The sequence below is a fragment of the Lynx rufus genome, unplaced genomic scaffold (genome assembly GCF_022079265.1).
Source record: "Lynx rufus isolate CCGP_SWC_20201006 ecotype Redwood Valley unplaced genomic scaffold, mLynRuf1.p SCAF_13, whole genome shotgun sequence".
Taxonomy (NCBI): domain Eukaryota; kingdom Metazoa; phylum Chordata; class Mammalia; order Carnivora; family Felidae; genus Lynx; species Lynx rufus.
The window spans coordinates 18,529,959-18,539,259 of NW_025814827.1; the positions used below are offsets into that span (position 1 = coordinate 18,529,959).

Below are 9,301 nucleotides of genomic sequence, written 5' to 3' on the forward strand. Positions count from 1 at the left end.
TTGGCCACTTCATGGGGCCACCACAGGGATTAAATGAAATCCTCAGTGTAGAAGCACTTTTTCAACTGTAGTACATTAAAGAAAAAGAAGGCACCAAAACCCACTTTCTGTCGGTTTTTTTTTGTTTTTTTTTTAACCTCTGGTATTTAAAGACTAGGAAAACATGGCAACTGTTCAGTCTCAGAAAGTAGGTGGACTCACCACACAGAGGCTCTCGAGCAGACACCAACACTTACGGAAGAAGAGGCCATCTGGAAGCCCACACAGGGCTGGCTGGGAGAGAATCATGAGGGACTGGCCTTATTCCTTTTCTGGCAGGGCTGTATGCTGGGAGGCCAAGAACTGATCCTGCAGCCAGATTTCTGAAAGGCACCTTAAGGTTTCTCTTGGAGTCTTTGGTAAGTCCGTGGAGACATTTACCAAGAACCCACCCCATGGAGGGTCCATGCTGGGCCCTGAGTCAGACAACAGCAATGAACAAAGTGTCAAGGCAGGAATGGTCCACACTGCCTCCAACGTGGGCACAAGGAGCAGGTGGGGAGCTCATGACTGCAAGAGGACAGTCAGCATGGAAAAGACTTTAAATTTTTTTTTTCAACGTTTATTTATTTTTTGGGACAGAGAGAGACAGAGCATGAACGGGAGAGGGGCAGAGAGAGAGGGAGACACAGAATCGGAAACAGGCTCCAGGCTCTGAGCCATCAGCCCAGAGCCCGACGCGGGGCTCGAACTCCCGGACCGCGAGATCGTGACCTGGCTGAAGTCGGACGCTTAACCGACTGCGCCACCCAGGCGCCCCTGGAAAAGACTTTAAAGAAGGCACTTGCAGGTGAGTGGCTTAGAACAACACACATTGGTTTTTACTGTAACGGAGGTCAGAAGTCTCACTAGGCTAAGATCTAGGTGTCATTAGTGTCGCATTCTTCCTGGAGGTTTTAGGGGAAAATCTATTCCCTCACCTTTTCCAGCTTCTAGAAGCTGACTGCATTGCTTAGCTCTTTGGTCCCTTCCTCCATCTTCAAAGCCAGTAGGGTAGCATTTTCTGACTCTGCTTCCTCCATCAGGAGCCTGCTCTGATTTCCGAGTGGGGAGTGCCTTCCTTATGAGAACATGTGATGACCATGGGCCCAGCTGGCGAATCCAAGAGAACCGCCCCATCTCAAGATCCTTGTTTTAATCACATCCCTTTTGCCATGTAAGGTGACATATTCATGGGTTTCAGAATTAAGAGGTAGATATCTTGGGAGGAGGACATTATTCTGCCTGCCACATAAGTCAGTCTCCAGGGGAGAAGGAAAAAAAAAAAAGTAAACATTCAGAAAGAAGCAGGGATGATATCTTGTTTCAGCTTCCCCACTTCTGATTTCCTGAGGCTGCTGCCTCCTGCCCTTGGGTTCCTTAAGATACCACTCATCGGGGCGCCTGGGTGGCACAGTCGGTTAAGCGTCCGACTTCAGCCAGGTCACGATCTCGCGGTCCGTGAGTTCGAGCCCCGCGTCGGGCTCTGGGCTGATGGCTCAGAGCCTGGAGCCTGCTTCCGATTCTGTGTCTCCCTCTCTCTGCCCCTCCCCCATTCATGCTCTGTCTCTCTCTGTCCCAAAAATAAATAAACGTTGAAAAAAAAATTAAAAAAAAAAAAAAAAAAAAGATACCACTCATCCATTCTGTCAACTGCCCCAGAAGATTCTTCACTATGCCCTTGCCCCAAACCACACACCCAGTAGGTGGTAGACAGGAGATTTACACCCTAAAGCCCATGCCCTGAACCACGAAAACCACAGAAGCCCAGGAAACACAGGCAGTGAGTTCAGAGTTAAGGGGCCAAACAGATCAGCAGACAGGACAATGGGTGAGGCCCAAGAAAATGAAGTTTAACAAGGAGAATCAAAGGCCCTGAAGAAACTAATTGTTTGACTCCAAGATGATAAGGCACAGGAGGAGCAAATCTTGTTTTTTTAAGAAAAAAGACTTGGGAGGTGCCTTGGTGGCTCAGTCAGTTGAGCGTCCGACTTCAGCTCAGGTCATGATCTCACACTCCGTGAGTTCGAGCCCCGCGTCGGGCTCTGTGCTAATGGCTCAGAGCCTGGAGCCTGCTTCGGATTCTGTGCCTCCCTCTCCCTCTGCCCCTCCCGTGCTCATGCTCTGTCTCTCTCTGTCTCAAAAATAAATAAAAACATTAAAAAAAATTAAAAAAAAAAAGAAAAAAGACTTGGGTCGTAGCTGAGAACAAAGTTGCTGTGAGACAGATGATGGTCAACGACCACAATGATCTCTGGAAATTAAACATCCAGATTCAGCAGGGCAATTAACCACACTGCAGACTCCCTGGAAATCAACAACAAGTACCCCCAACTATCTCAGAAGTGTATCTTCAGCCCAAGCACACAGCCTCCAGGGAACACGCAGGGAGTCTTGGGGACAAAAGAGCCACCAGTCCAGCAGCCACAATAGTCAAATGGACCCTGCTGATCAGTGCTGTCGCTGGTGAGTTAGGGAGCCCCCTCTGCTTGGGGCTATCAGCAAGAGTCTGGTTTGAGTGGCCAGGATGATTTCAGGACCCAGAAGCTCAGAGAAGGCACTGGGTACAGAGGAGGGGAACAGGGCTGAGAACAGGATATATTGTCATGAAATAGAAATACCAGAAGGGCTGCCATTTGAAAAGGGATTAAACTTGCCTTGCATGGCTCCAAAGGTTAGAACAAGGAATCATGAGTAAATGTGCCAGGGACACAAATTCCAATTCGATCTAAGGGAAGGAAGGTTTTCTAACAGTTAGAGACACCTAAAGCTAAACCAGGCTGTTTTGGGAGACAGTGAGTCTCCCGTCAGTGGAGGAAGGCAAGCAGGCAGGTTTGAGAAGGGACTCCGGGGTCAGCCCTTCAGAACCTGCAGGTTCTTCCAAACCTGGGAGCCAATGATTTCATCTCCTATTTACTCGTAACAATCATCCACTTACATATACTGAGAAAAAATATCAAGGTGATCGGCACCAGAGATAACAAGTACAGAGGTAAGAATGGCCCAAACAGTGCTGAGAAGGGAAGAAGATAAGAGAACAACCAAAGAGCAGAGTTTTCTCCAGATCTTATCCCCCACTAAGTCCCTTGACTGGAGGGAAGCCACTCCTGCCAGCAGCTGGGGGTGGGTGTTCCGGCTCACCCAACACATCCACTCAGGGACTCCAGCCTATACAAGGAGTGAATGAGAATTACTTCAGGCACATCCTCGACGTCAGGACATACTTGTGTCATATTCTGACATGGAGAAAAACACTGACAAGAGCACCATCCAGTATGGTAGAAATTTGATACATGTTAGTAAACTCCTTCAAAAGTTGGCCTGTGGTACAGTGCTCATTTTTGTTCTCTCAACTGTTACAGCTTATTTTCAGACTCCTGTATCAAAATACAAAACTACAGATGTCTTAACATTTTCAAGTAAATCTGATTTTCTCCACTGAATCTGAAAAGACACAAACATGATAAACTTCACTCTTTGTAAGAAAAGGACCGCATTTTATCTTTTTAGCAAAGGAGAGAAGACGCTAAAGTCACACAAGAGTATTGTGTTTAATACAAGAATTAAAAGGCACCCTCATAAGCCATGACAAAATTAGGAAGCAGAGGCTTAATATTTTGAAAAAGCAGTTTTGGTAGGTTCTATTTACAGTTTCTCTAGTAGTTAACAAGATTTTTTGCAGGTCTTTAACAAATAATATAGCAACAGATATATTTAGAGTGTATTTATTTTTTCCTCTCTTTCAATCATTATTATTGAGCCTCCTCATTCCAACCCTCCAACCCCAAAGCACACACATGGATGTACATGTACACACGCATACACACTCTCACAGGCACTATGCAGACATCATGAGAAAGAGAGAGGAAGTGATAAGAAGGCCTCCACAACCCCCACCCCCCCCCCCATCTATTAGCCAAAGCAGGTACAGGGAGTACAAGAGAAAGAAGGTGGCTATCTGCCCAAGGGATCAAGTGTCATTCAGGTGATAAACAGAAAGCCAGGGTTCCTGCCCAGTGGTGATACAGACATGTCCCACATCAACAAAGGAAACAGACTGACGATTTACTGAGTGCCTACCACGAGCCAGGCACTACTTAGGGCACTCTACTTAGGTTCACATCTAACCTGACATTCTGCTCAAATGGGAAAACTTGACTCCCAAGATGGCAGACCTACTAGGCTCCATCCTGAACTCCAGGGAGAAGTCACCCAGTCTCGGTGACCAGGAGTCTCGGCACAATGCCCAAGAGCAGGTCGCTCGCCTGAAGAAACTACAGGAGCAGGAGAAACAACAGAAAGTGGAGTTTCATAAAGGATGGAGAAAGAGATGTCAGATTTCATCCAAGACAGTGGGCAGATTAAGAAAAAGTTTCAGCCAATGAACAAGATAGAGAGGAGCACCCTACACAATATGGTGGAAGTGGCTGGCCTGACATCCTTCTCCTTCAGAGATGATGAGTGTCTCTATGTCACGATCTTCAAAAAGGAGTTTGCATGCTCAGATGAAGAGCTGGACTCCTATCATTATGGGGAGGAGTGCAACCCCCAGGAGGCTGAGGAGAAACCCCAACTGAAGGAGCTGGCCCAGTGGCAAGAGGACGCAGCCCAGCAGGGACCTGTGGTGGGGAGCCCTGCTAGTGACGACAAGGACAAGTACAGCCGCTTAACCGGCAAGGGGGCAGCCAAGGATGCTACAGGCCACATGCTACAGGCCAACAAGACCTACAGCTGTGTGCCCATGGCCAACAAGAGGGACATGTGTTCCATCAAAGAGGCCGTGAATGAGATCCAGGCCAAGAAGGATCTGCAACAGAGCAGGGAAGAGTTGCCACCTAACCTCCCAGACACTCCAGCTCTCTGAGGTATGGCAGGGGGTGGGGTGGGGTGGGGGTGGGGGGCAGGGAGAGACAAGGCTGCTGCTATTAGAACCCATCCTGAAGCCGCACCTCCGAACCAGCTCCTAACAGCTGTCCCTCAGGATGGGGAGGCAGGTGTTTGCTTTGTCACTGTTGGAGCTTGGATACACATGTGTTATGTCTGCTGGTGCGTGCATATGAGTGTGAATGCACGGGTGGGCATTTAATCTCTATTCTTCTCCTTTGTCCTAGGAATTTTCTCCCCCACGGAGCTGGGATTACTTAACATTCAATAAACACTGCCTGACACCCCCCCACCCCTGTAAAGAAAATGGGAAAACTGAAGGACAAGGAGATTTAGTAACTTGGGCAAGGTTATAAGCTAACAAATGACAGAGCTAGGATTCTGAGGGCATCTGGTCCATCCCAGCCCCAAGTCCCTGTTCGTCCACTTTACTAGACCATGTTAACTCCCAAGTATGCAGCCCTTACCCCGCAAACAGCAAATCCCCCCAACTAGGGCACAACCCCAGTTTCTTCAAGTGGCAAGCTCCTGCCGGCCAGAACCCCAAACCTTCTTAGCTTAAATACCTTCTGGGCTGATGGTTGGTGCCATCTTACAAATAGAAGGAATTACTGCCACCTGCCAACATAGAACAACGCCCTAACGCAAGACAGCCTACAGTTAAGATGCTCTGTAGGGAAACTTTCCATTCGTAATTCTCTTCTAGTAGTTTTTTCAAACCAAACAACATTTTATTGGGACTTGTTTCTCTACGTTTTTCTCATAAGAAAAACAACTCCCTGGCTAGACCCAACTTACCATCATGCCTACTCTTGTTATAGTAGCTTCCAATTGTCCAACAGTACAAAAGGTCCCAGGACCATTTGATCCTTTCCTCAAACTGCTAAGCACAGTACAAAACATTAATGCCAACCCCACCGGGAAGCTGGGAAGCTTCCTAGATTCTTCCTCTCCCTCAGGTACCACACCAGTTAATGACTGCTTCTTGTTGACCCTGCCTCCCAGAACATCTCAGCCATTCGTCGGCGATCCCGTGCTGGCTCCATGGCTTTCCATGAGCTTGCCTGGCAACCCCTCCTCTCCTCAGGCCTCACCTTCCCTGACTCCCCCGGACCACGTTTCCTGTCTTCTGACCCCCTCAACCCCTCCCCACACATGTGCCAGTGCTGCCCACGCCCACTCACTGGGACTGCCCTCTCCCTTCTCTACCTCCCATCACAGACTGTGGGCTCCTGGAGGGCAGGGCTGCCCCATAACCTCTTCAGCATTCAATCCCGAATGGCCTTCAGTGAATGCACACACCACAGGGAGGAGGAGGCCAAATGGCGATCTCAAGAGTATTCCCCTCATGAAAGAGGAGCCAAAAGGTCCTGTGCTGACCCCTGGGAAAGGGCATAGTCTTTGGAAGTTTAGCCCTTGAAACACTGCCCAAACTTTGCTTTGGGGCTTAAAGTCACATTTCTGAATAATCGATTCTTTGAGTCCAAAGGGAATAACTGGGCACTCCTCATATGAAGAAACAGATTTACCTCCGAGCGAGGCATTTGGGACCAAGGTCTCCATCAAAGGAAAGGAGTCCAGCTTATGAATGTATGTGTTCATCATCCCTGACATCTGGGGCCCCAAGGAAAGCTAACTCTCTTTTCCCTTTACCAGAATAAACACAAAATAGGGTGTGACCCACCCTCCACTGCTTTTGGGAAACGACCTCTTGGAACTATTTTCTTTCTGAGCATCCCACCTGCTATAAGATTTCGGCAGCACATGGATATTTAACCAGGTCACTTAACTTCCACCCCACCCTCTCAGCTCCATGCCTCTTGAAGATACTAAACAGAGTAATAATATTTTCAGACATGGGAACAAACTGTCTGAATTCCTTTTTTGAACTTCAAAATTTAAACATCAAAAGGGGACTGCTGTTTTCAGTAGCAAAAAGGCTACATGTTATTCTAATGAACTTTCTGATAAGAAATCCAATCCACACTAGACCTACTTTTCACAATTATTTCCCTGACGATGTTTTTGCGTGTTAAGACTAAAAGCAATTCAGAAAATAAAGCCGGTGAGAAATCCACCCCCCCCTTCATATTTGCTAAAAACAAAGAAAAAAGCAGACCCAGGCATCAGGGAAGTTTCAGCGAGTCAAGACCTCCCATAAATGCTAAAACTTAGCTCTTGCTGCCATAACAAATGTATTAAAACTCCTCGTGTATACAGAAAGCTTTTTAAAAGTGTTTTTCATATTTATTTATTTTTGAGAGACAGAGAGAGAGCGTATGAGCGAGCAAGCAAGCAGGGGAGGGGCAGAGACAGAAGGAGACACAGAATCCAAAGCAGGCTCCAGGCTCTGAGCTGTTGGCACAGAGCCTGATGCAGGGATCGAACTCACAGACAACAAGATCCTGACCTGAGATGAAGTTGGACGCTTAACCGTCTAAGCCACTCAGGCACCCCCAGAAAGCTTTTTTAGAAGCCCACCTCCAAAGAGCAGAGGCAGATGACACGGCTTTGTCATCAGTAGTCAGATGGTTCAACCACAACTGATACCAACTCTATCCCCATGAGGTAACAAAAAAACTCACATCAAAGAAGGCCCAACCTTCCATGTGGCCTGTGAACTGACCAGAAACAAGACAACAAATTCTAGTATCATTCAGTAAGCACTAAGTTACTATTTCATAAGTAGTCAACATTTTGATAAACAAATGAACGCAAGGAAAAGCATTTATTTCAGAATGTATTCAGAGCACGGCACTATCGGTAACTCTGGCCATTAGTTCAGTATGCATACTAATACCTTTCTGGATTTACACAGCACTCTCCTGTGACCTTCTTACTACACTCTCGTGTGTTTGGTCAACATTTTCAAACACATTTTGAACCAGCAGGCACGTGGTTTCCTGAGGTACTCGCTCCAGCTTGTTGTTCCCACCTTCAGTGCCCTTTGTTACTCCCCCCTCCTCTTCTGTGTCACTAAGCCACTGCCACTCTCAGTGGCTACAGAACAAGTCCATAGCAAGTCCTGTGTTTTCTGTAAGCCCACAGAAAGTTCTAGGTTGTCCACTTCCTTCGTTCTCAAAACCCTGCACTGGCTTCCCATGGCCATCACAATAAAAGCCTTAAGATGACCTGTGAAATCAAGCAGGCTCTGCGTCCCCAACCCCACCACCTCTTAGAAGAGTCTCCCATCCCTCATTTCCCCTTGCTGCTCCCAGAACACACTTTAGGGCCATAAGGCCCCCATCTCCTTTTCCCAATGCTCTTCCCCTAGGATAGCCATGCCCCAGACTTTCCTTCCAGCCTCAACTTCTTGTTGGCCATCTCATAGGAAAGACGATCCCCATAAAGTAGGATTTTCCACCATCCCCCACCCACCTTACCTCACCAAATTGTTCTTCTGAGCTCTTATCACCCACTGATATGCCTTTGTGTGTTTACTGGCCTCTCCACCAGTAGATCTCCCCCAGCGAAACACAAGGTACCAAGAGTAGGATCTGTGCTTTGCGATCCTTTGATAAAGATACCACCACCTATCCTCTAGGGTTAATGTAGGGTCTGGCACTTAGTTGTAAACATAGTAGTTGGTAAGCATCTGTATTGAACGAATAAAAGGCATTTGTCTTAAATGTAAATTGCAGCCCCACACAGTTAAATAAAGCCAACACCTTTTAAGAGCTTTTGCGTCTTCTCTGAACCCTGGGGAAGAGGGCAGAGTCTGGGCTGGGGAAGGCAAACATGGAAGAAGCACAGAAAAAGATTAATAAAGCACCTTTTCAGAGGTCCCCATCCTTTCTCCCCTCCCCACACACTCTTAAAACAATAGAAAAGAGTTGAAGATTGTACAGAACAAAGCTAAGAATGCTACAGAAAACAGAGAACCTATCACAGAGTCCAAACAGGAAGATTTAGAAAGACAAAGCCTTACCCGGGAGCAGGAAAAGCAAAGATCACAGCTCCCAAATCAGAAGCAGGGCCAAATGGCAACCCAAAGTCAGTGACACAGGTAAGTGTGAGAAATGAGGTGAGTATGAGAAAGATGGTCCAGCCCAGGGATGGTGGAAGCAGTGATGTTGATGTCACCACTGACACTGGAGGCCAGGAGAAGGGCGAAGTAAACAAGAGAGCCATCAACATTGACACAGCACTTTACAGTTCAGAAAGCATCAACACCACATGACTGTATTGAGTCACAGAAAAAGACAGTGAGACGGGCTGCACAGTTTTACAGGTAAGGAAACTGAGGCTCAGAAAAGTCCAGTGATTTCTCGTCTGAGATCACACAGCAAGCAAGGAGAGGTGGAACTTCAGTGTCTTAGGGGTCTGAGGACTCTCAGCTCTTTAACCCTTTAACCCAGATAAACTCCATTCTTGAGTCCCCTTCTCAACGTGATTACTA

The 9,301-nt window shown here is 47.2% G+C and overlaps 1 pseudogene; it reads left to right on the forward strand.

Annotated features, from left to right (window-relative positions):
• Nucleotides 1-4,184: 4,184 nt before the first annotated feature.
• On the forward strand, nucleotides 4,185-5,078 carry LOC124508232 (sperm-associated antigen 7-like; annotated as a pseudogene).
• The last annotated feature ends 4,223 nt before the right edge of the window (nucleotides 5,079-9,301 follow it).